The 23,819-nt window shown below is 43.9% G+C and overlaps 1 pseudogene across 1 annotated transcript; it reads right to left on the bottom strand.

Moving 5' to 3' along the window:
• Nucleotides 1-301: 301 nt before the first annotated feature.
• LOC103883550 lies at nucleotides 302-23,807 on the bottom strand (annotated as a pseudogene). Its single transcript, XR_004184509.1, has 10 exons — nucleotides 23,700-23,807; nucleotides 13,514-14,967; nucleotides 10,257-10,528; nucleotides 9,649-9,996; nucleotides 7,962-8,242; nucleotides 5,500-5,700; nucleotides 5,284-5,332; nucleotides 4,263-4,287; nucleotides 3,818-4,004; nucleotides 302-2,043 (listed from the first exon to the last, which is right to left on the bottom strand). The product of XR_004184509.1 is annotated as a butyrophilin subfamily 3 member A3-like (transcript).
• Nucleotides 23,808-23,819: the final 12 nt, after the last annotated feature.

Below are 23,819 nucleotides of genomic sequence, written 5' to 3'. Positions count from 1 at the left end.
ATAAGCAAGGAAACAGTTTCTTCCTTAGAGACTGCAGAAAGGAATCCACCCTGCAGACACCTTGATTCTAGCCTGTTGAGATCCCTGTGGGACTTCTCACCTACAGAACAGTGAGATAATACATTTGTGTTGCTTTAAGTCTATGAATTTCTAGTAATTCAGATGGCAGCAATAGAAGATGCATCCAATAAGGATTTTGTGAAAATGCTGCAGTGAGGTAAACTGAGACTGTGGTGAGTACAGTGGGTGAGCAGAATACTCTACTGTACTGAGTAGACACCATAGTCTAGAAAAAGCCAAGTTGAGGAGTCAGCATTATTAACACATTTATTGAACAACTAGAGCTTAACAAGCACTTGCCAAGTAGAGGGGATAGAGTGGTGAGCAATGATAGTGATAATAATGAGGAGCAGTTTTCCCTAGCAGGCATCAGTTGAAAGAAATATGGGTTTAACATCCACCAATGATCAGGAGTGAACAGATCCTTTTCCAGGAGACTGAGTCCATAGCGGGATTAAAATCATCCCTGTAATTCTTCTAGCTTCCTTCATCCAAATTACTTATATCACAGAGGATATTTAGGGTATTTGTTCTGCCTAGAAATCTTGACTGTAGGAAGCCTTGCTCTGGCTGCACGATCACTTATCACATTTGTTGGGTGGGCACACATCTGTGCCCCATTGAGTGTGGCCTCTAGTCTCTTTCCAAGTCACAGGCCATGTGGGAACTATAACGTTATTCTCTCAACAAAGACACTCTGCAGAGCCACTCCAAGGACTGCTGGGTCTAAGGCTCTGACAGTCAGCTGGGAAGGAGTCAATAGAGGTGTCAACTCCACAACCACCCACAGTGATCTCTATCCTGGAGCTGCCCTGGGAAGGGAACCTCAGGGCTACATGGAGGTTCTTCCCAAGGGGGAAAAATCAGGCTAGAAAAGAATGGGCAATTAGCCAGGGACTGAGGCTGACCATCTCCCAACTGCACAAATTACCGTATGAGTTATGTAAGTTACTTAATGTTGCCCTGCCTCAGCTTTCATACTTGCAAAATGAGACTACCCAATGGGGTGTTGTGAGGATTAAAGGACTGACACTCACCGAAGCCCTTAACACAGCACTCAGAACATTTTAAGTTCTCCATTAATGTTAGTTATTGTTGTTCAGATTCCAGCTCTGTCGTTCACTAGTCATGTCTACTTTGTAAAGTCAATACACTTTTCTACACCCCAGTCTCCTTATTTGCATAAAGGGGACAATAAGGTGGCACCAAACTCAAGCAACTGTCCTATGGAATAATCGAATGAATATCAGTAAAGTGCTTCAGTATGTGCCTGTAGCTTTATGGTTCTGATTGGTTGTTGTGGAGGGGGAGACCCTCAGCTCCAGGCTGGGCAGGGAGAAGCAGAGATGTTACTTCAGCCTGACGCTCCCCACTTTCATTAGCTAAGCCCGGAGTCACTGGTGTTTCCAGGGAATGATCAGGCATTAGGTCAGGATCCGGGGAACTCTCTACTTCTTTTGGTGTTGGGCAAATGGTCAGGGCAGTGGGCTCCAAGATCAAAATTCTGAATACAGGATACAGAGGCTCAGAGAAAGTGGTGTGCAGAAAGGTGTAGATATGAGATCCATCCGTGGCATTGTAGAATGAGATCTCTCCAGTCTCATAGTCCAGGAAGATCCCCACTTTCTTAGGGGCTCAGGAAGTTTCAGGTTTGTTCTGGGCTCAGTGAGAGCCTGATACTTATTCCCATCAGTCAGCCCCATGGTCCAGTATCCATTCTCTGGTGTCATTTTGACCCATCCTTTTTTCCTCTCCATGTTCTTACTACACACCCCAATATGCCACTCTTTTCTGTCCCCCACTTCCACCTCCCAGTAATGTCTCCCTGATGTGAGGTTTTCACACCAAGCACACAGTAACGCCATTCAAATCTCTCAGGGTCGTCTGGTAGGTCATGGGGCTCGTCAGCAGGCTGCACACTCCTCTGGTCCTCAGAAACAAGAAGGATGGCGTTTGCCATGTCTGGATCCAGAATCACATATGCTGCAGAGAGTTTGAGGAGGTGTCCATGGGGTCAGTCATTTTTCCTGGATTTCAGAACCTGAGCATGCAAGGCCTGGGCCATGCTGAGGAGGTCCTTCCAGAACCTGAGGTCCCTAGTCTGCCCTGAATGCGATTCTCTCATCCGTGTCATTGGTGAAAGCCCCAGGGGTCTTGTGACCAGAGGCGAAATGAAAATAAGGTCAGTATCTGGCTAACCTAATACCCTGATGCGGCCTCAAGAAGCAACAAGGATCCTCCTTCTACATTTTTGTTGTTTCCCTCCCCACACTGTTCTGCCCACTGATGCTTTATACTCAGAGGTTAATTTTCTTTCTTTCTTTTTTTTTTTTTTGGAAACAGAGTCTTGCTCTGCTGCCCAAGTTGGAGTGCAGTGGTGCAATCTCGGCTCACTGCAAGCTCCACCTCCCAGATTCACACCATTCTCCTGTCTCAGCCTCCCAAGTAGCTGGTACTACAGGTGCCCACCACCATGCCCAGCTATTTTTTTTTTTTTTTTTTTTGTATTTTTAGTACAGAAGGGGTTTCACCGTGTTAGCCAGGATGGTCTCAATCTCCTGACCTTGTGATCTGCCCGGCTTAGCTTCACAAAGTGCTGGAATTATAGGCATGAGCTACCACGCCCGGCCCTCAGAGGTTAATTTTCAATCTTCACTCGACCACTCGTGAGCTAAATGTGTTCCCCTTTTCTGCAGTTCTATTTTTCCATATATCCAATTTATTTAACAAGGTGGAGCTTCATCTGAAGAATTTCCTCACCTGAAAAATGGGGATAAACATACAAATCTCTAGCGCTGTTTAAGGCAATCATGTTATTTACTCAGCCCACAGCAGGGCATGAAGGAAGCTCCTGATGTTCTAATAGCTGCAAGGCCATCTCTGTGCTAGGCTATATGTGGGGCCTTAGATGCCCCAGATTCACTCTCCACCTTTCAGCTTTCTCCACCCTCTTCTGGGCCCCAGGAATCTGTCCTTTAAGAACAGTGCCACTGGGCTCCCCTGTCCTTTGGTTTGCCATTGGGTTTGGCCAACGGGAGGCCCTGATAGGAGATTGGAAGGAGAAAGAAAGGAGAGACACATCGTTTAATTTCCTGCTTCCTCCCTGCCAGCAGCAGCTAGTGCTGTTCTAACAAGGCCTGACGATTCGATTCTTCTCAGGAAGCCCTATCTTTGAGCTATCTCTTTCTCTGGGTTCCAGTAACTGCCTCCTTTTCCTAGCCCTCGCAGGCTAGGGGTGGAGACAGCTCCCCACTGTTGGGAACCATGGGGGTACTGCACTTTTCCTTGTTGCTTTCCCTTAACCCTCCTTTCCACACACCCTCTTCAACCACGCAGTTTGAACTCATCATCTCTTTCTTACTAGGTTTTTGACCAATGCATATTTATTATTGCTTCAGTCTTCACATCAACCTCCACAAAACACAGTTTGCAAACATCATTTAAAAATGTGGAGTCCAAAACTCAGAAGCATTAAAACCTTTGAGGAGACACAGTCAGTAGGAGACATGGGAAGCCTGGGAAGGACAAAGTTCTTTGGGCAGGCATTGCCTCCTCTCCTTGGCATTTCCATCCTCACTCTTCCTGCAGTATCACTCAGTGTGTGTCTCCTTCTCCTCAGCTCCACCCTTCATGTGTCTTCCTATCCACGAAGGAAGTCAAAGCAAATTTTCTCCCCCAAATCACAAGAGTTGGAGGAGGAAAAAGGCATATGGTCCCTCAGGTTGTTGGTCCAGGGAACATACAGTGATTTACTCACCAGGCTTGAAAAGGGCCATTTTCCATTCTGAAAGGAAGGAGACACAGATAAGAAAAAGATCAGTATTTTTGTTCTTTTCCACACTCCATTCTCCTTTCACTACACGTTTTCTCTGCTTTTCTTCAGAGTCTCTTCCAGGGTTCAGCTTCCCTCCTCTACAGCTCTGATGGATAAGAGGTGGCACCTTCTAAACAATGTCAGACTTGGCTCCCTGTGTCATGAGGGGTGCAGGCTGCATGGCCAGGCTTTGCCTGCGCATGTGCAGGGTCAGCAGTCTCTCAGAGGCTCCAGAAAAGCAGAAGTCACCCCCTCAACATGCAAAATAGAGTCTTCGGGTTAGATCTGATTAATCCAACTGAGAACATTAATGGGTCACAGCAGAATAAAGGTTAAAATATTCATGGCCCATAATCCAGCAAACTCAGAGAGCATCAGGCTCACTCACCATGTAGGAGGAGACGTCTCTCCTCCTACAATAACAGAAAGGTAGAGATGTCACCTGAACTCTGTCTTTTCTGTGTTGGCCCTTTCTGCTTCTTTTTGCATCCATCTAATATTTCTTTTTGACCATTTCACCCTTCCCTCCAGTCTCACTCTGCATGCTCAATTCTCTCTTCACCTCTTCTTCTTAATATCCAGTCTGGGAACATTGGCTGGATGCTAGTGGCAAGGCAGTCACTGTGAGAGTTCCTTCCCAATGGTGTCCTGCCAATCTATTTTGAATCTGTCTATACTCCTGTACCTGGGCATAGGTGTCACCATGTCTATATGCGAATGTCTAGGAGTACAAGATCCATCCTTCTCAATCTGTATCATTTCCTACCTTGCTCTAAAAAGAATTTGGAAAATTTAATGAACAACTTCAGGGACTAGTTTTTGATGCAGTTATAATAAATCTGTACCAACTGAGCCACTGTAGTTACTCCACTTTATTAGACACACTTTTCTCCCTCTCTCTTTTCTAATTTTCTTGTCTCTTAAATCTTCCATTCTTGTTTTCCTTTCAACATCCTCTAGATTATGGAAAACAACAAGTAAGTTTCCTGCCATAGAAAATGCACCTCATCCTTCTCTTCCCTCTTCCTTTTGAAGTGCACCCCTGGATTTCCTCAGGGTTTTTTAAGGCATAAAAGTCTGTGGCCCCTAGTACAAAGAGATTGAAGACTTTCTTTTTCCAAGAATGAGAAAGATAGAAGAAGAGAGAGAGAGACTCCTTCCGGGGAGTTTCTCCAAAGTGCCACAGTTATTTTCTTTTCCTGAGTAAAGAGATCCAGGACCACTTTTCAAACCTGGACAAAGATTTGTAGGCTGGAAAATATCCGAGGAGAGACAGTCATAGATTCAAATTCAGAGAAAATGTCAGAGCCACTCACGAGCCATGTGCTAGATTTTACTCCTCTCTGCAATGGAATGAACAGGGAAGGAAGAGTTATCAAGGCCCTCAAGGAGGGGATAGGAAGACATGCCTGGATCTCCTGGGGAATGGGAAATTACTGAGTTCTTCCTGGAGCTTCTCTGGAAAATAAACAAAAAAAAGAAAAAAAAAAAAGAACAGTTATAGTTGAGGGGAGTTTCGGAAAACAAACCTTAAACATGATGCAGTGCCAGAGTGGGGATGGGGGTGAGATCTTCAGGCTGGGCATGCAAGCCTGGGGCTTAGATTCTCTGTTCACTTTGGATACCTCTTAGGCTTATTTCCTGCTTTGTGGCAGCATATCCCATTTCTCTCATCTTTCACTCTCTTTCTGTCTCCCTGGACAGAGCAATTTTTTCCTTCTGCTGTTGCCTCAAGAAGTAACTGGCTCCTGCAAGAAGCAGCAGCGAGATAGGCAGGGTCCCTTCCAGGGCTGCGATCCAGGACTGGGTGCTCCTGAAGAAGGGATCTACGAAAGGGAGAGCTGTGGGTCATGGGCGCTGGTGCACTCAGCCTCCCCAGCCTCAGCACCCCAAGTTCTAGCTCTTTAGCCCAGGTCAGGGGCAGTGAATCTGTCTCATGAGGTTAAATAAGCGTTCTCTTCCTAAAGTCTCAGAGGACTATAGAGAAGACTTTGGTAAACCCTCACTACAAGCTACTACTATCACTTATCTTGAGATGTCTGCCTCTCATATGGAAATTAACTTGAGCAGAGTCATACTCATTTTTTTCTAAATATTTTTTCAACCAGTAACACATTTACATGGTTCAAAAACTATAAATACATGAAGTCATGCAACTCTCCCAACCACCCAGTTCTCCCTCCCTCCCTCTATTAACTTCTCCTTAGTCCACTTAATATGATGCTTAGGGATATAAACTGTGGAGTCAGAGGGCATGGGTTTAAATGCTGGCTCCCGCTTGTGACCAGCAGTGTGATGTTGGACTACTTACATAACCTCTGTTTGTAGTGGTCTAATCTACAAAATGAGGGTAATGGTAATACCTATTTCCTGAAGTTAGAAAAATTAAATTAGTACTTATAAAGGGCCTGATGGGCTGGGTGCAGTGGCTCATGCCTGTAATCCTAGCACTTTGGGAGGCCAAGGTGGGTAGATCACTTGAGGTCAGGAGTTCGAGACCAGCCTGGCCAACATGGTGAAAACCCATGTTTACTAAAATTACAAAAATTAGCTGAGTGTAGTGGCATGTCCCTGTAATCCCAACTACTTGGAAGGCTGAGGCTGGAGAATTGTTTCAACCTGGGAAGCGGAGCTTACAGTGAGCCAAGATTGTGCCACTGCATTCCAGCCTGGTTGACAGTGAGACTCTGTCACTAAATAAATAAATAAAGTGCCTGATGTACAGTGAGTGTTACAAGATTGCTTGTTAAATTTTAAAACTGTAAATTAATAACACAGTCAAGAACTAAAAAAAGTTATTTAAAATATATTCTTATTTTTCCTCTTATTTAAACCAAAAATGACATTCTATACACATCACTCTGCATCTTGCTCTTTCTGGATAAATTGTGTTTTGGAGATCTTTCCATATTAATATAGAAAGAATTATCTCTTTTTTCTTTCACAACTGGGCAGTATTTCCTTTATGGAAGTTGATCATCAGTAAGCTTCTGCATAGCTTCTAACCTTGTACAATCACAATGAATGCTGTAAGAAACTTTTTACAGGCTGGGCATGGTGAATCACACTTGTAATCCCAGCACTTTGGGAGGCTGAGGCAGGCAGATGAATTGGGGTCTGGAGTTTGAAACTAGTCTGGCCAACATGGTGAAACCACATCTCTAGTAAAAATATAAAATCAGCCAGGTCTGGTGGTGCATGCTTGTAATCCCAGTTAATGGGGAGGCTGAGGCAGAAGGATCTCTTGAACCCAGGAGAAGGAGGTTGCAGTAAGCTGAAACTGCACCATGGTACTCCAGCCTGGGCAACAGAATGAGACTCCCTCTCAAAAACAAACAAATAAACAAACACCCTAGAAACATTTTATATGGATCATCTCATACAAATGCAAGCTAATCTATCAGATAAACTCCCAGAACTGGAATTTTTGATAAATAAATACGTAGTTTGGATAGATCCCCCAATAGAGGTTGTGCTAATGCATACCAAAAATACAAGTGACATGAGCAAATGACTGAGAGTCACTGCCTTCCTACATTCCTGCCATAGCCATGTGCTATCAAGCAAGGCAGTGTGGTTTTGATTTTTGCCAATATCATAAGTGAAAAATGATTTCCTATATATGTTTCCCTAATGAGTGAGAATGAGCACCCTTTTGTGGATTATTTCCTTTCCTGTGAATTAACAATTCATGACCTTTGTTAAAATTTTTTACTCAGTTTTCAAAATCTTCTGTTTCAAGGAGATTAGCTTTCTCTATGAGTTTGTAAATATATATATGTTTTCCCATTTTGTCATTTGACTTTACATAAGGAACTTCTCTTAATGTTTTTACCCAATTCACATTACCTGTCACACTTTCTGTCAGGCAGGAAATGTTCAGTAAATGTTTGTGGCATGAACAGCTTTGTGGAGTGGGGAAGCTCCCCTGCAGCAGGGAGGAGCCTCCAGGTCCCTGCTTTGAACCTTACGTGTGGTGAAGACACCCATGTTGACCGCAGAGACTCACGCAGTAGAAACTCACACATAACCCTTCATCACCTGTCACAGCTCAACTCAGTAAAGCTGAGGCCAAGCAGGTACTGACCTTTGATGGAAATGCTGGCTGTCTTTTCCAGGCCGAGGAGGGAATTTCTGATGATGCAGGATACACCCTCCCCAGAGCTGCCTCTCATGATCACGGATGCTGCTAATGCTACAGGCCCACTCCATCTGCAACCACAGGTGCTTCCACAGCTGGGATGTCCTCTCCCTTGATGTTGCTCCACTGTATTTTGGGTTGGGGATAGCAGCCAGTGGACCTGCACTCCAGATGGATTCCTCCATCCTCATAACCCTTCACTTCAACGTGAAGATCAGAACCCAGTGCTGTGGAAGGATAAATTGGCCTAAATTCTTGAGAGCTCCTGTATCAGGGAGGGTCTTAATGGGAATCAATGGCAGACTCACATTTGATAATTCAAGGAAGATTTCATTCAGGAGCTATTTACACAAGTGTGGTCATGATGGAGAAAACTAAATGGGCTAGTGCAGTATCCCAGAGTCAGTAACAGTGGGGCTATTTCCACCCACTCCAATTACCAGAGGGAGGAGGAGAGGGAGCTGTTCTGGAGACATAAAAGAAGAGATTTATGGATTGAGGACATTCCTGAGTTGAGCTATGACCTTCTGCAAGGCAATGCAGCCAGCCTGAGGGTAACTTGCAGGAAGAAAGCCAGGGAATAAGTGCCCAGACCTCTCCCTTCTCTCTTCCTTCTACCATTGTCTTCTATAGCTCTCCTTAAACCAAACCCAACCAGAAGCCCTGAGGCAAGGGATTGCACTGAGAAAGAAAAAAGCCATCCCAGACATCTGGAACCTGACACCAGGTCTTGGTATCCTCCTGCTGAACATGAACAATTTCACAAAACACAGAAAATAGTACTTTGTCACTACGACAGATCATGGGAAAAACAAGAACACCCCACATCATGTGTGAGTGCAGAGAAAAACATGAACATTGTCCAAACCACAACAATGACCAAACATCCCCCATCGGCAATGAGGAATTGCTGCCTCTTCATCAATTATAGCTTTAGTCTCATCCTAGTCTCCTTCCTCCTAGATAAGCTTGATTAAGGTTCCACTCACAGAATTCATCTCCCCACACCTTCCTGACAGTATCTCATCCAGAGCAGAGGGCTAAGTCTATAAACCCTTCCTGAAATCCCCTAACACAAACCCAAATTGTATAATAAATCTGCTCTAACACCTTCTTACTGAGATACTGCCACAGCTCCCCATGATGTGTGTTCTTCCTCACTGCAACAAGTAAGAAACATGCCTCATTCTACTACAAAAATCTCTCTGGGAGTCACTGATTGGAAAACATTGGCAGCAGATACAATCACTATTCCACCTCCCAGGGCCCATGGTAGTGTGCACTTGGAGACACAACAGAAGCCATCTGTTACGCAACTAAACCAAAATGACTGTGTACCAGTCACTGAAGAGATGGTTTCTTATGCTTCCTATCCCTCACCCTTCACTTCCCTTATATCTCTGGTCGCCAGTGGGAGGGAGTTGTTTACTTGAGCATGTAGGGTATAGCAGGGATTCTTCCTAAAGGAAACCCTGTGTCTTTCTTAAGGGCCTCAGAGAAGCTAAGTTGGAAGGCAGTGCAGACAATTGCTAGTGAGCAGGCAGGAGTGTCTGCAGTGCTTTTGGAAGAGGAACTCTGCATCTGCTCTAGATCCTACAGAGAAATGTTCTCAGAACCAAACCTGGAGGCTCACCTGCAACCTTCAGCTCCACCAGGGCTTTTTCATAGAAGTCACCATCTTGGAAATAACACAAGTACTTTCCATTATCAGAGGCTGTAACATTGTATATTCGGAGAGCAGTATTCCCTGCAGTGATGCCATCCTGAAGAATCGAAGTTCTACCTCAATACTCTGCACTCTGACTGTCTTCCATTTCCTTGCAATCTGCATACACATTCACCACCCTCCTTAGGCTGGAACTTATCCACCTCAGCTCCATGGTCTCTGCACTCACTGTCAGGAACAGGTGACAGGGCAGATCAGAGTCTTCACCTACCATGGCCAGGATGGGCCCAAGGGGTCCAAGCACAGCAAACTGAGCTGTCATCACAAGGAGTAGGCTCCACCAGAGGGTGTTAGAGTTGGGGTCATGAGAGGAAGGGTGCTTCTCAGACAGGGAAGGCGAGATACAGAGAACCTAGAGGGGGACCCAATGCTAACAGAAACACTCTTTGTCTCTTAGTGACATGTGATCCTTCCAGTTGGGATGGACTTCCAGGTTTGGGAAGGAGTCAAAAGTTCTATGAGGACATTAATACGTAATTGTCTGCTTCAGAAACAATCATGGAATCAATCCCTACCTGAGCAAGGAGTGAGCAGCTGGACCAAGAGGAGGCAGACTTGAAAGTTGAGCAGAAGAAAGGCCAGGGAACTTGCCATTTTCATCCGTGCTGCATATCAGGAGACACCAGAAGGTGTGGAGCAGACACTATGGCCCAAAGGAAGCTATAGGATTCCACAGGTCCACTTCCCCAGGGCTAACTCAATTACAGTGACAGAAGAAGATCTTACCGGTGCCAAAAAAGTCTGTCCTTCAGGGTCTTTACTTTTGAGTTCCAACATGGAAAATTACCTGTAAACATGTCTATGTATAATGAACATGTTATCCAATCAAGAAATCCTTGACTCTACTGCTTGAAAATATTCAGAATCCTATCACTTCCCCAAACTTCCCCTGCCATGTCCAACCCTCCACTATCCCCCTCTGATTCATGCAGGACCCTCTTCACTGGGCTCCTTGGATCCACTGGGGTCCACCACAGATGGTGTCCAATACCTTGGACTCCTCAAAGCCTCAACTTTTGACCATCATCATGGTCAAGTCATGGCCCAGTGGACTCCTGGTGGGATTCAGGCAGACTGCCTGGTGGGGGCTCTGGAGTCAGTCAGGGGCTGAACCCATCACATTTAATTCAAGGCTAGAGATCAGAGAGCTGCAAATAAGACCAAGTTTTACTCATCTTTTCTTTCTTCCTTCATAAAGTCATTCAACAAATATTTACTGAGCACCCACAATGGGCCAGGCCTACTATGTTAGTGTTATGGACACAAAAAAGGTAAGCAATAGATAAAGGCTCTAAGATTCACAAGCTGTGTGATCTCGGTTATGGGACAAAACCATTGGAACTTTATTTACTCATTCAATATCATTAAGTGTGAAATTAGAATGTGCACAATCGGCCCAGCAATTCCACTTCCTGATGTCTAGTCCAGCAAAGTACTTGCATAGGTGCAGAGAGAAGCCTCTGTGAGAATGACACTGCAGCACTATTTTTAAAGCATAAAAGTGGTAACCAACTGAACCAGCCACCCAACAGGAGACTGCTTAGAGGAATGATGGCTCATCCCTCGGAGGGAATTCAATGAAGCAGGTAAAAAGAGTTGACTTATTGTCATAACCTAGATAATGGAGACACACTAAGTGATCAAAAAGTATGTTGCAGAACTATACTAATGATTCAATTGAAAAACAAAAGCAAAACTATACATTTCCACATATAGATGTAAACACCTGAAAAAGTGTATAAAAAGGTGCATGCTAAACTGAAGATTGGAGGTTAAGTGAGTGAAAGGACATTTTGGCCTTTTGCTCCCTTTACTATTAAAATATCGAAATGCTTTAAATTTAAAATTTTTCATGTATTACTTAACAGTAATTATTATGAGTGAGAATACTGCTTGGAACATATTAGCTACTCAGTAAAAACTAACTCCTCAACAGTTTCTTCTAAATCAAAGGAGCATGAGGCCTGCAGCCATAACACCTGCTGCTGTGGCTACCTGGGTCTGGGAATGGCCTCTGAGAACAAGGTCTGCAGAGGGAGGTGGGGAGGAATGAAGAGGAAGCACCGGAACAGAGGTCTGTGCAGCCGGCCATCCTCCACCCCTGCCTGGATCTTGCACCCACCCGCACTAAACATTGCATTTCACCACATCTTCTGCTCCCCAAAACTGCTCTTTATGTTGCTACAGAAGGGGTATCATTTTTATTATCATTGGTTTCTGAGTTAACAATTTCTCTGCTCTGCTTAAAGGGAGACATATGTTTTCATTTTTTTTTTTTTTTTTTTTTTTTTTTGGGGGGGGTTTCTCGTTTTTTCCCCCCGGGTGGGGTGCTGTGGCCGGATCTCAGCTCACTGCAAGCTCCACCTCCCGGGTTTACGCCATTCTCCTGCCTCAGCCTCCCGAGTAGCTGGGACTACAGGCGCCCGCCACCTCGCCCGGCTAAGTTTTCGTATTTTTTAGTAGAGACGGGGTTTCACCATGTCAGCCAGGATGGTCTCAATCTCCTGACCTCATGATCCGCCCGTCTTGGCCTCCCAAGTTTTCATTTTTTAAAAGGATATTTATTTTTTTCCCTCCTGATTATAGTCAATATTGCAAATGAAGGAAAGCATAAAGGAATAAAAGTTTAAGTAGTGGCTAATGCCTGTAATCATAGCAATTTGGGAGGTTGAGGTGGGAGCATCCCTTGAGCCCAGGAGTTTAAGACCAGCCTGGGCAACATAATGAGACCCCCATTTCTACAAATCAATAAATCAGTAAAAAACTCTGTAGTAGTAATCATATACTTTGGTAGTAGAAATATAAATATTTCTCAAAGCATTTTGGTCATATATACAGCAAGCATCCTTAAAAAGTTACATGCTGTACCAAGGAACTGCTATTTAAATAAAAGAAGTTGTATGTTTTACCCAAAAGTTCCACTTATTGGAATTATTATTGAAGGAAAAAAACAATCAGAAATTAAGACAAAAATTTATGCCTGAGGCTGTTAAGTATAATAAAATCTACAGAAGCCAAATATAGATAATTGAAAAGCCAAAGTAGGAAAGTGTTAAAAAATAATTGTATATTCATACAGTGAAATAGATTGTATCCATTGGAACACATATGTTAGGTTTTGGGGAAATGATGAATGGAAGGAAAAAGATATACTGTTCCTAAAAGAAACAAAACAAGGTTTAATGTATGGATCCAACATTGTTAAAATTAGAAATAATTGCCCTTCATTAAAAACACAATTCCTAAAGACTGCATGGAAATCTCTTTTGTGATTGAACCATGCATTTTTTGTCTATCCCCCGCCTGTTGTATGTGTATGCTGGTTCAGATTTTTCTATATTATAAATATTTCCATAATGAACAAATTTACATATGAATCTATAAGGCACATCTCTTTCTAGAATCTCTTAGAATAGATGGCTTGAGTTGGCCAGAACAGATTTTAGAGACTTTTTTGCCCTTTTCTGACCACAATACGTTCTTAAGAACATGCAGTTGGAATATTTCTTCATTTATGTTGTCTCCCTTTCCTTCCACCAAATCCCAACATCAGCAGGTCTTTATTCTTTGAACTACTTGTCTCTCCCCGCATACCCACACATGTGTGTGGGTGCCCATGCAGACACACACGCACATACACACACAAACACAGGCACCTCACCCTTTCTCTGGGTGAGTACTTTCCCTGCATGCCCACTCACCACTCTCAGTGATTCAGCCACTGTCCTCCCAGGCATTGTAACCCAGGCTGTAATCAATATCCCCTACTTACAACTTAGTATTCGCCTTTGAAAATCACAGCCCACTGAAGAAGGGTCGTTAATATAGTCCTCCATTCTTTCTACTATGGTTGAGTCTCTCATTCCGAAGAAAGGAAAAAGAAAGCAGAGGCTGTCAGGTCACCGTGAGGAATTGGAATAATCTCTCTTTGGAAGAATTAGTTTCTTGATTGGCTCAGAGGTGATGTTTCTCATCAGCTGCTAGGAAAAAAACCACTGAGGAAGGTTGAAATGAAAACTGAAAGTACATTGAATTGTACACGTTGAAGTAAAATTCCAGCCCTACCTCCCTTACTGTTTGTGTTTCTGTGTTTATCTATCTGAATCATTCTTGCACGTACATGTATATAAGTATTTCTATGTATTTACTTGTCTTAAGTCTTTTATCATAATAGAAATATAAGCAGAACAAAATGGGAAAAGATTATAATGTGGTGAAGAGAGACAGATGTGCACTAATTAAAAGAAGAGAGACAGATGTGCACTAATTAAAATGCTATTGTGGCAGTTTGCTAACATTTGCTAGCATGAATATGGGTACATGGAGGAGGAGGAGATTTTACTGCAGAGTCAAATAACATATAAATGGAAAGAAAGCCAGACACAGTGCACATTTTCAAGCACCTCCAACATCCAGGCTTAGGATCTGTTATCAAATAATATAATTTTTCTGGTTTCCAGAGGCAGTGTTGCTTGACATGTTTTACCTTTTTCAGGAAATTTTTAGTGCAGGTGTTTCTGAGCATCTTCATTCGCCCTTAGCTCCTGGTTTGTGCTATATAGTATTTCCCTGTGTATTTGTTTATTGTGCTGCCAGTGGAGTACATACTCTCTGAAGCTGGACACTAGATAGACTGTGAATGCCATCTCTGTAAGAGGTCTGTGGGACAAACTGGTACTTCCTGTGGCCTAGGACCTCAAAGCACACTTTTTGGATTTGCAAGTCAGTGATCAAAGCTCCTAAAGCTAAGATGTGACTGGGGCTGATGGAATTTGATTATATTGTAAATGATTGAATTTAGGCTGTGCAGTATCTGGCTGAGATGGCTGGTTGCTTCTGAATCATACGTTCCCTCTTTTCTCTTGGTGATAAGGCCTAATTTTCTTGGGTACTGCAATATGCTCTTCCATCTCATAGTTATTGGAGACCAAGGGACTAAGTTGAAACCAATAGTTTGTAGGTGAAAGTTGTGGGCTTGTTTCTCCCAGAGATCCTTTAAAAGCGAGGCCAAAATAGCGGGAAGTGTGAGGTACACTCTCCGTACTTCCTTCTTCCTCTTGCCTAGGATGTAGACTTTTGAACTGGAGATGCAGCAGCCCTCTTGGGACCATGAGGCAACCTTGAGGTTGGAAGCCACATGCAGAGACAGCAGAGAATGAAATCAGAAGAAGGCTGGGTCATGAATGACATCTCTGAGCGGCCAGATCAGCCCTGGACTGCCACCATCTAAATTCATTTTACATGAAAACAAACAAACAAACAAACCAACAAAACAACAAGAAAACCCTTGTTTTGTTTAAGCCAATGGTATTTCTGGTCTCTGTTATCGGCAGAATATCAAAATTTTTCCCTCCCCTTTTTCCTTCCCAACAGTTTATCATAAAACTTGTAAAACATAAAGCAAAGGTGAAAGAATTTTCAGTAAATACCAATATACCTACCATGTAGATTGTAGTGATATAGTTAATATTTTACTAAACTTTCTTACTTTATTATAATCCATACCACTGATCATTCCCTATCCATCTATCATCCTTATTTATTTAATTATTCATTTGCTTATTTTTAAATTCACAGTCTATCAGAAGCTGTGTTGCTTGAAATTATATCAGTAAGAACGATCAACCCACCCTAGCCTGGAGGATTCAAGTCGCTTTGACACAGAGAAGCAGCTGAGATGCTAAGCTTCAGATTAGGAGTCTCTGGGCCCAATACTCCGTATCATTGAACTTTGAAGTTTCCGAAGTATGAGGCCCCTGGGTCCATTTCTCATGCAGTCCTTTATATAGAACTCTGGGAAAGAAGTCTTGGGAAAGAAATGGATGTGAAATGGGGCAGAAATGAATTCAGTGATTCAACAAATTTTTATTGAGAATCTATCATCTAGTAGGTCTCAGCCACTGAAGTTTAAAATTAGTGAGGAGGGGTTGTATAATGGAGTGGATAAGAGCACTAATTCTCAAGCCAGGTGGCCTGTGTGACCTTGGGCTAGTTACCTAACATCTCTGTGTCCCAGTTTCCCTATCTCTAAAATAAGGATGGTAATAGTACTTGACTTTTAGGGTTGCTGTTGTGAGGATGGAATAAGATAATGCATACAGTTTGCTTACAACAGTGTATCAAAAACTAAATAAATAAATAAGTCACAAGAATGTACGCTAAGTGAAAAGTGCACTTAGCCCTCCTTCAAGACCTGGGCACTTGATCCTATCTTCTCTTTGTCTTCTACGAGACCAATTCCAGTGTTCTGCATGCAATGGTGTGGCAAAATGCCCAGAAATCTGTCTCCTTTACTGAGTTAGTCTCAAGAAATATCCATTTCTCATGATTATCTCACCTCTTGTTGCCATTAGGAACTCCCATGAACATGAATTTTCTTTCTGTTATATCTAGATATCTGTCAGCACGTCACACGCACACTGGCTTACTATCTGCTGTCTCTAGGCTTTTTTTTTTTTCTATCTTCATCTCTTTTCATCCACAACTCATTAGCCCTGGAACCCAAAGCCAGTTTACTAACTAATCATGTCTGTTTCTTTGTCTGTAGGGTGGAAATAAGACCTATTCCATAAGTTATTTAAGGAAGAGTTAGCACAGCACCTTCATGTATTAACCCTCAATGCATTTCATTGTCTTCCATTCTGTAAGTTTCAATTCTGATCCCTGCATTGATGACTCCTGAACCCACCTCCCCTGGAGACAACATCAACAGTTGCCTGCTGTGGAGTTGGAGTCTCACTTTGAAGGTGAAGGGAAAATCTCTGAAAAGTTTGACGTGAAAAAATGTGTACATTGAAAATAGCAGTGGGGCAGGTGCAAGGGAAGATGGGAGGTAGGGGGTGCCATTTACATTGTATTCTATGGGATGATGCCTGCTGGGGTTGAATAATGTATCTGTCCTCCTCAGTGGGCCAGATGTTAATAGATAGGGAGACCTGGAAGGAAGCTACTGTGACACTCTAGGCAAGAAATGATGATGGCTTGGAGATGGGGAGAGGAGTCTGGATCAACTATTAATATTAGTACTAACAAATACTTACGTAGAACCTACTATCATGTTGGTACTGTGCTTTGAGATTTATATGTATTAATAAGATTCACAACAACACTAAAAGGTATCTTATTTCCCACATTTTATATGTCAAAGCTGAGGTCCAGAGAGGTAAAACGACTCACCAAGGTCACATGAGTAGTTTCTTTCCAAGCTAGGCCTTGAGCCCAGGCTGTCTGGCAAAAGAGTCTGTGCTCAAACCACTAAGCTGGACTATTGAAAGGAAGTACAAATAGCAGGACTTGGCTATCAGTCAGATATGGTGGGTTAAGAGACAACAAGAGAAGGCTAAAATGACTGTTAGGTGGTGTCGCTCACTCAGATAATGATGGGTAGGCAGGGCTGATGGGAGTTTAGTTTTGGACACACTCATTGTGAGATGCTAGTGGGCACTGACGTCAGGGAATGTGTGGGGCTGGAGACAGAAATGCAGGTGCCGGTGGCATCTGCTCATGGGATAGAGCTCTGAAAATGGACTGGACCCTACAAGAGTATATGTGGTGTGAAAAGAGAGCCCAGGATCAAAGCCTAAGGAATTTCAGCAGTTCTGGAGCAAGTGGAGCAAGAATTCTGAGAAGGATCTCCCTAGGAGTAGGGAAAGACCACAAAGAGGGCCTGGGGGATTAATGAGGCAGATGCCACACAGGAGGGATCACCTACTCAGGCAGGTCTATGAAGAACTCAGGGTTGTCTGTAAAGAAAAGACAGAAGTGTATAAAGACAAGCAAGGCCCAGTGTCTCACAGCTATAATCCTAGCACTATAGAACACTAAGGCAGGAGGATCACTTGAGTCCAGGAGTTCAAGGCCGCACTCAGCTATGATCACACCAAGAACTCGAACCTGGGTGACAGAGCAAGATCCTGTCTCTCTCTTTAAAAAAGCATGGGGCTGGGAGGGAAAAATAGAAATGTATAATGGTTTTAATGGTTGGGAATCCAGTAGTAACTGATAGAACAATGTTTATGGTGTGGTACAGCAGTGGCCATCATCATGGCAGACAGTGCCTGATGGCCATGCATGTGTTCTCTTTCTGAGACTTTGCTTGTATGGAAATAGACTCCTAGAGAGAGGCAGGTGCAGTGTGTTGCCCAGGGAAAGGGGAAGCAGGCCAGTTACAATGGGAGAACCTTGAGTTTCTTATATGTTGTATCCTACAGACTCTGGAGTGGACCCCTTATGATTACTCCTCCTGCAGTTTGTAGCCCATACTTTCCCTGAGGGTGAGCTGAACCTGTGGCTTGCTGCTAACCAATAAAGTATGGTAAAGCTGATGGCATGTCCCTTCCATGACTACATTATGTAGAGTAACACTTTGTCTTGCTAGCTGACCCACTCTAGAGGCTCTGTCTTCCTGGCTGGCTATGAAGAGGAAAGTAGTCATTGTGGGAAACCCACACAGCAGGGAGCTGAGGAGCCCTTTAGGAGCAGACTCCAGCTTCAGCCTGCAGGGAGCTGGGGCTCTCAGTCCTACAACTGTAAAGAAATGAATTCTGCTAATGACCTGAGTGATCTGAAAAGAGGACTCTCCCTCAGTTGAGACTCCAGATGAGGCTACAGCCTGACCAATACCTTGACTTTTGCTTTCTGACGTTCAGAGCAGAGAAGCCCACTAAGCTCTGCCTGGACTTCTGACCCACAGAAACTAAAATGATAAGTATGTGCTGTTTTAAACCACTAAGTTTGTGGTAATTTGTTATGCAGCAATAGATCACTAATGCATTAAAGTGAAACAGGCAGTGGCAGCAAACATGAAGATACAGAAGACAAAGAGAATAACTTGTGTTTCATTCCTGACCTGTTGCCTGGACTGCACATTTGTTATTATTACTATAGTTTTATGTATGAATGTTTGTATGTATGTATGTATGTATTGAGATGGAGTCTTGCTCTGTCTCTCAAGCTGGAGTGGCCTGATCTCGGCTCATTGCAAACTCCACCTCCCAGGTTCAAGTGATTCTCCTACCTCAGTCTCCTGAGTAACTAGGATTACAGGAGCATGCCACCACACCCAGCTAATTTTTGTATTTTTTGTAGACATTGAGTTTCGCTATATTGGCCAGTCTGGCCTTGAACTCCTGACTTCAGGTGATCCACCTGCCTTGGCTTCCCAAAGTTCTGGGATTACAGGCATGAGTCACCATGCCTGGCCTACACATTTATTATTGACCTGCCTACTCTGCATCTCCACGGGGATCTCTAGTAAGTTCCTCAACCTGAACGTGCCTAAAAGTGACCTTGAATTCCATGCTGGCTCCTCCTCTGGCCTTCAAAATGCACTTCTCCCTCAGTTTCCTCATCTCCCTAAGTGCCAACTCCATCTGTACCGCTTCTTAGGACCATAACCTTGTGGTCACCCTTGATGCCCTCCTTTTTCACATCCCACATTTAAGCCTTTTTACCCTGTCTTGAAAATAAATCCAGCATCATATAGTTTCATGGCTCCTCCCTGGTACAAGTCACTGGCATCTCCCCTCTGGATCACTGCAGTAGCTCCCAGCTGGGTCTTCAGGCTTCCATCTACCACCCCTACACACAGCCCATCTCTGTCTAGCATCTGAAGTAAGTCCAGTCCTTTTTCTGCCAAACTTTCCAGTGGCTCCCCTTTCAGAGGTAAACTGCAGGTCAGCATGATGACATTCAGGGCCATATATGATCTGGCCCTCAACCACAGAGGTTGAAAGAATCACTCCAGATTCATTGAATAATATGTCTATTTGTAAATGCAGTAATATGATTTTGGACTATTTTTTTTCAGTCCTGTTGGATTATTGAATTGTCTCAAACCTAAAGTGCTACCTTTCAGGCCAGAATTTTAGATGCCTGATTGTATTAGTCAGGGTTCTCCAGAGAGACAAAACCAATACGATACAGATATAGATATATATGTATGAGTGAGCGTTTATTAGGGAAATTTTCTCATGTGATTATGGAGGCTGAGAAATCCCATGACAGCTTGTCTGTAGGCCGGAGACCTTGGGATGCTGGTAGCATGGCTCAGTTTAAGTCCGAAAGCCTCAGAACTAGGGACGCCGATTGTGTAAATCTCAGTCCGAACCGAAAGACCTGAGAACCCAGGGCATCCTGGTACAATTCCCGAAGCTGAAAGGCTGGAAAGGCAGGAGTTTTGGTGTCCAAGGGCAGAAAAAGAAGAATGTCTCAGGGGAGAGAAGAATTTGTCTTTCCTCTGCCGTTTGTTCTGTTGGGCCTCTAGCCAATAGGAGGGGAGAATTTCCCACTGACTTACATGCCAATCTCTTCTGGAAACACATTCACAGACACACTCAGAAATAATGTTGTATCAGTTGTCTAGGTATTCTTAATCCAGTCAAGTTGACATCTAAAATTAACCAGCACATGGATTAATGTCCAGGATCCACTATTCTAGTTTCCAAATATTGTCTGGGGATTCCTAGGGTGAACTCTGATATACTGTTAAGGAGTCCCCAATGTTAATACTATTTTCATTATAATATTAATAATAAATTTTTTTTTAAATTTCATTCTCTCGGTAGGGTACAATAAGGTTTTTGGGGGCCTATATAACCTGTGATATACCAATAGATTTAATACAAAAGCAGATATGAGAATACAAATGTCTTCCATTAAGCCAGACATTAGATTTGGAAAAAGTTAACCAATGTCACACTTCTTGTTCTTTTGTTTAGACACAATAGTTGATTTTTTTCACAAATCTTTCTATTTATATTAACCTGTAATTGGTGCATTCATGGTATTTTAACATGAATTAGTAAGCTACATTTTAACATTTTCTGTTTCAATCATAAATGCCATAAATATTAACAAATACCAACCCAAATAAACAAAAGCTCCTAAGGCCCTCAGCAGTTATTAAGTGTCTAAAGACATAATTAGACCGGGAAGTTTGAAGCCACTGGTGCCCTCATTGAACCTGAATGCTGACGCAGACCAGGTCCAGTACTACTCTGCTCCGCTGGGACCTCAAACCTCAACCACACTCAAGGACTAACTACTGACTCCTTGTTTATTGCAGGGACACAGGAGCCAAATCACATCCACATGAGTCCATGTTCTTCATTCATCTTCATCCCAGGGCCAGGCCTGTGGGTGTGTGCTCTGGAAATCCTGGGGTTGGGTGGAAATGAGCCATCATATCCCAGGACCCCTTAGTTGTTATGGTGGGGCTTAACCACCGTCACAACCTTGCTCCCTCCCAGCTCTCTGGTTCCACCTCTTCTATCTCTGACCTGCATATCTGGTTCCCTTTTCCCTCTGGTGGTCCTGTGGATTCTTCTGTCCTCTCACATCCTGGTGATGCTGGCCTCATTCCAAATCCACAGCATCTGGTGCCAACTGGCATATTGGGCTCAATGTCATCATCCCGATGTTAAAGAGCAGGTTCACTGCCAATCAGCTTCTCACACTTTCTTCCTGGCTGGGAGCTGTGTAACACCTACTTCCCTATGCCTGGATGTCAGATATAAAAGAAGTTCCTCTTCAAAGGTTTGGCTTGTTCAGTGCCCTTGTTCTTTGTTCCCTACTTATAAGGCCAAACTAACCTCCTTATCCTTTATGTCTCCATGTCTTAGTTTCAGTAAACAACTTTTCCACTGGTCCTTACCTACAGAGCCCACATCTGCTACTCACTCTGTAAATTACCCCTCCCGTTGCAATGGCTCTTCCCACAGAAACTGACCTTCCAACCAGTGTAACCACATCCCTGCCCCTTTCAAGTTAGCTAATCAGGTTCAGCTAAGATTGTGTAGTCCAACTCTGGTGAGTGGTGACTGAACACAGAAGCTGGGACAAGCAGCATTAGGAATAAAAATTCTTTCCCTCTTTTTTGGTGTGTTCTTGTGGTGACCAGACTTTCGAGCAGCACCCTTCTGCAGAAGTAAATTGCCTAGCTGAGAAAGCTTTTTGCCAGAGTGCTGACTCTTCTTTGGGGCACCAAGCATTTATTTCTAACACTGGATCCCATCCCATAGTTACAAGCAAAGGAATTACTAAAGCTACAGCCTAGTGAGGAGTGAACAGGGGCTGAGGTCTGGACTGGGTGTGAAAGAGGCAGCTGGAAGATGTTCTCTTGTGTGACTAGGAGGGAGGAGGGCATGTCTTCTACCAGGGGCATTATGCAATGGCTGCTGAGATGGCCAGGGCTTGTCTCCATGGCTGTGAGACCAGGGAACTGATTCTGTGGGCCATGGTGGGTCCCCGATCTGTGAACTATCAGGCCTCTTCAGGCATCATGATCGCATTGGCTCCTGTGAATGCGGAGCAGATGAAGATGCAGCAGTCACAAGACTGTAACCTGAAGAATGGCTTCAGGGGCCTGGAAAAGGCTGAACAGGGAAATGTGCAGATGTGCGATCTGTCCCTCATGTTGTAGAAGGAGACGTCTCCAGCTTCATACTCCAGGAAGACGCCCAACCGGCAAAGGGGCTCATTCAGAGAGAGAATCCACTTAGCAGAGGTCAGGGCCCAGTATTTTCCTTTATGCATCTCCAAGGTCCAGAAGCCATTCTGAGGAAGTAGCAGGACATCCTATTTCCTCTCAACGCTGTCTCTACAGACCCCCACAGTCCACTCAATTACATTTTCCACCTCCACCTCCCAGTAATGTTTCCCTGAGGCGAAGCTATCCCGGCCCAGGTCACAAAGCTGGCTGTTGAAATCTCTCTGGTTATATAGCATGCTCTCCCTGGAGGGAGCCAATGTCACACTTCTTTGGTCATCTGATAAGAGATCGAGATGAGCAGTGTCTGTGTGCAGGACCACACTGGCTGCAGAGGAATTCTCAGGTTTAGGCCTTGGGTCTCAGGAACCCTCAGGATTGTGTGGTTCCTGGTCCCCAGAGAAGTCTCAGAAAACTACAGGGGAATCCCCGTGAAGGGGCCATTTCCACGAAGGCCCCCTTATCCCAGGCAGCGCATACCCTGAGAGTTACTGAAGCTGCAGGGTTTTTTATTTTTGTTTTTATTTTTGTTTTCTTTGAGATGTAGTTTCACTCTTATTGCCCAGGCTGGAGTACAATGGGTTGATCTTGGTCTACTGCAACCTCCGCCTCCTGGGTTCAAGCAATTCTCCTGCCTCAGCTTCCCCAGTCGCTGGAATTACAGGCATGCGCCGAAACCAGTTTTGCATTTTTAGTCGAAATAGGATTTCTCCATGTTGGTCAGGCTGGTCCTGAACTCCTGACCTCAGGTGATCCGCCCACCTCGGCCTCCCAAGTGCTGGGATTACAGGCGTGGGCCACGGCCCCCGACCTCTGAAGCTGCACTTCTGTCTCTCCAGAGACAGAAGCAGTACCCTCAGGCTGAGAAGAATTGAGGCTCTTTGAAATCCAGAGAGTTTAGGAAACGAGCCCAAATTAATCATTCACACTTTCTCTCAGCATTCTAAGATCTATACCCTTTTCTATTCAAGACCTAGGATCTCTGGGACTTTTTTTAGTTAGAACCTTTTAATTATCTGGTTCAAACCAGCACAGAGGCATTATGTCCTGCTCCTTCTCTCCCCAGTTGATCAACTAAGGTGAGTCTTTCCCTTCACATTGTCCTAGAGGATAAAGGGTCTCTTCATTGGTCCTATGTGTTCCTTTTACCAGATGACAACTGATTTAAACGACTGACAAGGGCACCCTTCAAGGATAAAGAAGGAGAATAAATGTCCCCCCCAAAAAAACCTGTTGCCTGAGGGGTCTGTAGGCAAAAGTAGGGAGGAACTATTTCCATCTAGTTTTGCTTCAACAACATGGGTCTGATGTCTGCAGGTATGACTTCTGTATACCTATTGGATCAACAAACTCCAAATGGAAAAAAAGATTCTGTCCGGGGAAAAGGGGTTTGATCAGGAAAGGAAAGAAACTGTGCTAAAGGAACTGGGGAAAGAACATATAGGTAGATAGAGGAAATGTAGGTGCCTACCTTGGTCCATTTCCTGTCAGTCAGTGCGAGAAACGCTCCAGGCTCTGGGCATTCTGCAAGCTTCTCCCATCTGCATTTATTCTCATTCAGTCTACCTTTCCATTATGTTAAAATGATTTC

Source organism: Papio anubis, chromosome 6, assembly GCF_008728515.1.
Source record: "Papio anubis isolate 15944 chromosome 6, Panubis1.0, whole genome shotgun sequence".
In the NCBI taxonomy this organism is placed as follows: domain Eukaryota; kingdom Metazoa; phylum Chordata; class Mammalia; order Primates; family Cercopithecidae; genus Papio; species Papio anubis.
The sequence above is the reverse complement of the archived record's forward strand: the minus strand, read 5'-3'. Positions and strand labels throughout refer to the sequence as shown.